The following is an 8,125-nucleotide window of genomic DNA, read 5'->3' as shown; positions in this document are numbered from 1 at the left end:
TTGCGTATTTGCGTATTTGCGACAATATGCAAAATCCGCGAATTCTCGCGGATTTGCGGATTTTTTGGGGGGGGTGTGTGTTCGCACGGGTTTCTGCAAGTTCGCAAGTGTTTTGTACAATTTCGCAAATTGCGAACTTACTTGTCGGGTCGCCAGTTTTGCGAACTTGTTTCTACGTGCCCAGCCTGTTTGCAAGGCTTTCTTCATCACTGCCACCCTCTGTCACCACTGGCACTCTCTTTGGTCACCCATGCCACCCTCTGGCTCACCCATGTCACCCTCTGTGTCATCACAGCACCCTCTGGTTCACCAGTGTACATTATTGGGGCAAAGCAAAGCACTGCCATCCTCTGTCAACACTGGCACTATGGTTCACCCATGCCACCCTCTGGTTGGCACACCCATGCCACCCTCGGTGTCATCACAGCACCCTCTGATTGACCAGTGAGTGTACATTATTGTGGCAAAGCCAAGCACACCTGCTAAGTGCTTTAAGTTTTGCAAACAACAACACCTGCCCTGCCCCAACTGACATTAATGAAGGCTGGCACCTGCTTGTCTGCTCCCTTTCCTTTTTGTTGCAATGTAAAAATTTTTTAACAGGATGCAATGGCATACTTGTAACTATTCTGTGACTGTCAGAGCAGGGTCACACAATAGTTGCAAGTAGGCAACCGGATTCTGGAGGGCCCCTTCAGGAAGCACTACAGGTAAATGGTTACAAATAATGAGCTCGAACTTTTGCACCTGCTCGTTGGTTTTGCTTTCGCAAAACTCGTTTTTCGGTAATTTCGCCCTATTCGCGAGGCGCGGCGTCGTGCGAAATCGACAGTGGAAGCCGCGAACTTGTGCGAGTTACCCCAAGGTTGAGTATGGGCGCCTCCATTTTGTTTGCGTGACGTATTTCCGTTTCCGCCCGCTATGTGTAATCTCGCGCAATGAGCGCCTTGCGAATGCAAGTTCGCACGAGTTCGCGAGAGAAATCGCGTGCGAACTTACTTACACGCACGTGTTCGGGCCGCCATCTTGTTTTTCATTCATTCCTATGTGTCTGGGCATGGTGTTTCTATCCTCTGTATATCTCTGCCATCCTTTGCTTGTTTTAATATTTTTTTGATCTATTTAACTTTTTTTCTATCCCTCTAGTTTTCTAGGTCTATATTTTTGTGTTTTAGGCTACTTTTGTTTACTTTTCAACTACTTTTTTAAACTTTTATTTCCTTCTTCCCTACTCTTATTCTTTTTCATTTTCCCTCCTTACTGCTAACACCTGCCCAGAACATGGTGAAGACAGCTGTCAAGCTGCCCAAGACGGGCACCGCAGCCCGTGCCCGGCTCCCGTGTGGCCGTTTGAGGGCGGAAATGGTGGTGCCCAGGGAGATCTTCAGCCCTGAGGAGGTGGGCTCACTCGTTTTTTATGTGCAGCGCCGTCTCCCCAGGACCATCGCGGCAGGCGGCAGGATCGCTGCTGGTTATACCAACAGCCAGGAGCGACGGAAGCGGTGGGGGCAGGTGTGCCGGGCCCTTTTTGACATCACAGGGGTCCAGCGCACCTACAATCAAGTGACCCACCGCTGGACCGATATCCTGGACCGGGAGCGCGACCTGCTAGACCTGCTGGGAGTGGAGGTCCCCGGGCTTGGTGAGTAGTAGTAGCAATTTTTTCATCACTCACTACTCTGTTTTTTCTCCTGCTCTGTGTGACTGTGTTATATTGCAAATGTTTGCTTTAACTTTTTTACAAAGAGCAATAATGCTGCTGATTACATTGATAGGAGAGGTAAATTAATATTTCAAAATCTTCTGTGCATTTCAGGTGCACTGTTCTCCTTCTCTGTGGCGGTGCCACTGCTTATTTGTTTTCTATTTTGTGTTCATTTAATTGGGCTGAGTAATGTATGAGTGTACTTTACAGAACTGCATAATGCTAGACACAAAGGGGCAGATTTACAAGCCCCTTGCACCACGTTTACGCTGCCTTACCTGACGCACAGCGACGTAAACGTGGCGAATCCATGCGAGTCATGTACAACGAGATGCATCTAAGGAGATGCGCCACGTTAAGGCCTGGGCCTGCGCCACAATGGGTGCGTTCCCACGCAGGGGGGGGGGGGGGGTGGGGGGGGTGGCGGTCAGGCAGCTGTGCGCCTTGCAAAAGTGCCTGCGTGAAATCTACAAGATTTAACGCAGGCACTTCCGCGACGCTGCTACGTCAATTCTTTATGCCTGCTTGCTTGAAGCAGGCGTAAGGACTGATGCGGTATGTTGAGTATTGGGCAGCCCTGAGCATTGCTATAGTTGCATCGCGCCTGCGACGCGACTCTAGAGATGCGCCCCTCTTTCGTCACGAGATGCGTCACGCATCTGCCTACCCTTGTGCCAGGGTTTGCCGCATTGTAATTGCGGCGCATCTGCCGTGACGCAAGGTTAGTTTTGCGTTACGCATTTGTTCTGGTGCACATCTGGAGGTGTCCAGCTCAGAACTTGTAAGTATGCCCCTAAGTGTCAGATTAGCAATTACCTGCGCTTCTCTGCAAAGTGTGCGGCACGCCAGCACCACCCATGGTGCGCCGTATTTACAATGCGGCACACCATGGTCCCAAAACGTCACCGAAGCGTTACGCATCGATGCCGTAAAGGCGGCTCATTGATGGAGTTGCGTTGCAACGATGGCGCAGCTCCAGCAATGCTGCGTCAAGCCGTACGTCTGCTTCATGCAGGCGCAGGGTTTCAGTGACGCATCATTGTCCTAAATGACTGATTGAAATTTTATATATTCCCCATAGCCACTTTTAGCATGCGTTCCTGCGCAGGAACGCCCTCCCTTGCGCTGGAACGCTCCCTTATGGCGCAGGGCTTTAGAATGGGATGCATCTCCCATATGCGTCACGTTGTTAATATACGCCACACCATGGCGCCTCTCTTGTTGTGGCGCTGCGTCACAAAAGTGACGCAAGAACGGAGCAAAAGAGCTGCAAGGGGCTTGTAAATCTGCCCCTAGAGTAGAGGCTCAGGTGCAGTCCTTCCTTTGTAGCCCTCTTTTTGGCTGAAATAGTTGGTTCTTGTTCTTTCTAAATGTTTGATTTGGTTGACAAGGACATCGACAAGCAGCAATCATCAATGTTTTCTGTTCATTCTTTCATGTTGTACATCAGGTCCGCCCAGGGGCAAGCGGACAGAAAAAGCGGATGCAGTGGCTCCAAAGGAGGAGGATGCAGGCCAGGGCGGCGAGTGCTCCTTTGCTGGCCCCAGTAAGTTTTCATTTAAATATAGAGGACCTATTGTTGTCCAAGCGTTCCTAATTTAATTTTTTTGAAATAGTGTTTAGATAGGAGCAAAATCCATAATACTACTGTTGCAGGGACAATTCTCCACAAACCTAACTATGGACACCAAAGACCAGAGTAATAATATTTCAGAGTGACGTGTTTGGCACACTGTATAAACCTGGTAGTGTCAGCGGCACGGACTCCTCCTTGCAAAAATTACAAAACCTTTCGCTCAGTCACTCTAGTCTGGAGGACCAAAAACCACAGAGTCTATTCAAGTTTAAAAGCTTTATTAAAAGTTAAAGTAAACACATATATTAAAATAAAGTTAGCTGGAAATGGAAAAGTGCTTGGTGCTGAGTTGATGAGTAATGGAACACATTTCTTGTGGTCGAGCCGAGCTTTCACCTGGTTTGAAGTTGATGTTGCTCTTGTCCTTAGAAGTCCAGTTTCTGTCTGTTCAGAGAAAAATGATGTGTGTTAAAATTAATCAAGCATTCATCAATTATGATAAAAAAAATGCAGCAAGACAACAGCCTTCCCTGGAAGGAGGGACATTTTTACTTTAGACTAGAGTAGACAGTCAATTAATTTTTCTGTTGTTTTCACATTTCTTCATTCATAGACCAAATACTAGTGAGTGGTGTAATCTACCATTCTTAAATCTACTTTGTAGGTGGAACATCTGGTGGCGGGGCCAGCTCGGATGTGGTGGTGATCATTGACTCTGAGTCCGAGGACAGCTCTGGGGAGAATGAGGCGCAAGTGGCCAATGAACAGACTGTGAGGAAGCAGACAGTGGTGGTGGCGAGTACAGTTAAGCTGGATCATGGTACTATCTGACTCTTAGATAGGATATGATGTGTATCCAGTGCTGGCCCAGTGACAAATTACAATATGGTAATTACAGCAGGCTGGGACCGACAGACAGATAGAGGCAGAGACAGAGAGAGAGAGAGAGGAAGACAGAAGGAGAGAGAGAGAGACGGAGGGAGCCAGAGGGAGGGTGAGGGAGGGAGACAGAGAGAGAGAGACAGCGAGGTAGAGGGAGACACAGGGAGACAGAAAGAGGGAGACAGAGAGAGAGAGAGAGAGGGAAACAGACATATCGCCTGGGCCTGGTGCAGATGATACGGTTGCTGGTGTGGTTAACGGCTCAGAGGAAAAGTCACTCACTTCTGCCAGATCTTTCATATGAAAGAGCATCAAACCAAGGATACAAGTGAGTTGTGGGAAGGGAAATGGTGATTCAAGCGCCCCCCTTGCCCCTCCCTGCGGACGCCCATGATACTGGCCTGAATAGTTTTGTACTGCGCTGGCTAGTTGCTAGTTGTACTGTGACACAACTTCCTGCTGAATCATTTTGTGTTAATCATATTCTTAAAGAGCATTGGTTACATATTATGTCTTTCTTTCTTCATATAGTTGGTAATACTAAAACCTCAAAACCGACGAGGAGTATGCTGGCTGTACTGGCCCGGCAACGGAGGCTGGAAGCAACTGTTGCCCAATATCGGCGGCTGGTGGAACTGGAGGGGGACGACACGCAGTCCAGTGCATCAAATGTAACATTTGCATCCTCCTCCATGACCCCACGTTCTGCCGGTAAGCGCAGTGCTCCAGCGAAACGGAGCCGTGCTGGCAGACGCCACCGCCAAGAAGCAAAGGCTGCACCTCACAGCAGTGTAAAGGCTCGCTTGCGCCGAGCACTCCGCAGAGTGTCCGACCTAGAGGCGGAGGTCCAGAAATGGAAAGACTATCAGAATGTGGTGGAGGGCCTCCGCTTAGATCACGCCACCCTCCAGGAGAAGTACGATGCCCTGGCCCTAAGGCATGATGCCCTGGAGGCCAAACTCAACACTGTGCATCCCTAGAGTGTCCCTTGCCCCTTTTTTAGAGACTTTTGGGGGGTGGGAATTGGGAGTTGGGTTTTTTGGGGACTTTTGAATGACTATTTATTTGTTGGGGTTAGGGAGGGTCTTGCGGGAGATTATTTTGTTAGGGATATAAAAATATACTTTTTCAAACTTTATCTGAGCATACCTGTTTTTTTACTACTTTTGAGCTTGGTGGGTGGTGGTTTTGCAGTAAGTTCATTTAACTGAACACTGTCATCGTGTTGGTTGACGTGTAATAGGCCAAATGTTTTCCAAAGTAAATGCCTGTCACAGAGTTTGTTAATTCAAGAGCCCTAGGACTTTACTACTAGTACCACTGTCACTCTCTCGCCTCTCCGAATACTCCATTATACTACCTCCCATCCAAACGCTTATCTTACCTGTAATTTGTGTTTGAGGGCTGGCTCCACCTGGAATTCACAGTGTCCTAAGGCGTTCTCCAGCAGGGCCCCAACTGGAGTTTCCCGGCGTGGATTTTCTGCAAAACAAAAGCAATCAACATTAGAAATATAGCAGCGGTGCTCACAGACCCCAAAATCCTAGAAGCCCCACAGACAGCACCCCTAAGACAGGCAAGCGAGCAATAATAACGCCTAAACGTTCATGTGTAATAGGCCAAATGTTTTCCAAAGTAAATGCCTAACCAATTTCATCCCTTAATAGACCTTGCCAGCAATGGCCCAGCCAAGACCCCTAAACCCAAACGCAAAAAAGTCACACTTAGCAAATTGTATTTAAATGAGGACTCACTACTTCCAGACAGTCCCTCTTTAGGGGACTCGTCAACGTAAGTTTCTTCATTGTGCAGAATCCAGGCATCAGCATTACGGGAAATGGATAGGGTGAGTCTGGAGGAGGAGGATAGACGACCAGGACTGAGTTCTTGTCAACTAACTGTTGTGAACCTGAGGAATGCTGCGGCATCAAAATCAAGACAGTTCTGTTGATGGGCTTGTTGTTTGAAGGGGTGATTACAGTTTTGTTGTGAATGTGATGAAGCACTTGCTAAAAAAGAAAGACAGACACACAGGAATAAAAGTGAATAAGGACTAATTTTAAGGTTAATGAATCATTGACTCATTTTCAGAACTCGCTGTCAGGGAAGCAGAGCTCGTCCTCAAACTCTGCAAATTGAGTCGGTAGTACTTCTGGTAACTGAGGAGAACTTTCCTCAGGTAGGTCGGTGTACTCGTCTTCTTCCTGCGTGCATTCTCGTACTTTGTAATCTGGTGGTATGAAGTGCTGGTTCATCTTTATCATGGTGAGCCGCTCCACATTTGCGGGCAAGAGGCGGGACCTTTTGCAAGTCACAATGCCACCAGCAGAACTAAAAATACGTTCTGAAGACACGCTTGCGAGTGGGCAAGACAAGTAATTGATAGCCAGGTTGGTGAGCTCTCGCCATATGTTTCTTTTCCCATGCCAATACGCCAATGGGTCCTCAGTAATATTGACCGCTGTTGAGTCATCCAGATAGGCCTGCACCATTGAAAGAATGTCCTCCCGGATTCCTGTACTTTGCACTTCTGTGTGCTTTCTGGGACAAGGAAACCCTAGCTCACTTAGCCAATCCGCTTCAGACATATCGCCTGGGCCTGGTGCAGATGATACGGTTGCTGGTGTGGTTAACGGCTCAGAGGAAAAGACACTCACTTCTGCCACAGGCACAGATGCAGAAGTGTTTTTTGGGACGCCTGATGGCCTGCTGATTCACTAGTAGTACTGTCTTCTCCTACAGTTTCCTTCCGCTCTTTTTCAAAATGAATGGCTGACTGAGCTAGCCAACCTTTGTACTCTGTAACATCTGATGTTTCAAAAGGAATTATCACTTTGCCAAACAATGGCTTTTTGTAACGTGGATCCAGAATAGTAGCACAAATGTAGTGCTGTTGTTTCTTGATATTTACAAGCCGTTCATTGCTAACTAGGCGTTGTAATAATCTCTGCGCCAACTCATATGCTTCATTCTTTCCAGCATCCTTTAATTTTGAAGACACCACCTTGACTTGGTGCTCGAGCTTCAGCAACAATGGGATAGCTTTGCTCAAAGAACAGTCCTCCCTGCTGACGTCACGCGTGAAGACCTCAAAAGGACGAAGCATGTCTGTCAGGCTTTTAACTAGCTGCCATTGCTCCACTGCTAGCATCATTTCTGTCGTATCACCACCCAGGTTGTAGAAATACTCATTGACTACTGGAAACAGCTCATGCAGACGCTCAAGCATGTAGAAGGTTGAGTTCCAACGTGTTGCCACCTCCTGGATAAGTGCTTTCACTGGCATTCTACGTACATTTTGCTGGGGCCTCAGCTCCTTCTGGGCCTTAAAAGAATGGTTGAAATGTGTGCATATTCTTCTGCAGATGGTCAGTATTTTGTCGACTGCAAGTTCTTTTTTCAAGAACTTTTGCACGACAAGGTTCATACAGTGCGCCAACCACGGCACTCTGAAATAGTAACCGTCCTCCAAGGCCCTAACTACATTGCTGCCATTATCAGTAGAAACATAACCAACCTTGCAATTTCTTGGGGGCAGCCATTGCGAGACCTTTTTGTTAAAGTCATCTAAAATGTTGGCTGCAGTATGAATTTTCTCCATGCCAAACATGGCTAATGTTGCATGTTTACGAGCACCCTTAAAAATCTCGACCAAGTCACCACCTGCATTTATCTGTTTTGTAACCCCTGAAAAAGAGACCCAGTGTGCAGTGATGCACATGTAATCAAGGGCTTGGCAACTGGTCCACATGTCTGTTGTCAGGTGTATAGTGTGAACAGCACTCTTCTGCAAAGCTGCCCCAACCAACTCAAGCACCTCTTTATGTAGTGCTGGAATAGCAACCCTGGCAAAATAGAACCGGCTAGGAACCTTCCATTTAGGGGCCAGTGTTGCCACGAGTTCAAGAAAACCCACACCTTCGACAAACGAAAAAGGGAGAAGGTCCACCGCTAGCATTTTA

The sequence above is a fragment of the Lissotriton helveticus genome, chromosome 4_1, assembly GCF_964261635.1.
Source record: "Lissotriton helveticus chromosome 4_1, aLisHel1.1, whole genome shotgun sequence".
NCBI lineage: Eukaryota > Metazoa > Chordata > Amphibia > Caudata > Salamandridae > Lissotriton > Lissotriton helveticus.
Note: the sequence above shows the minus strand (reverse complement) of the source record.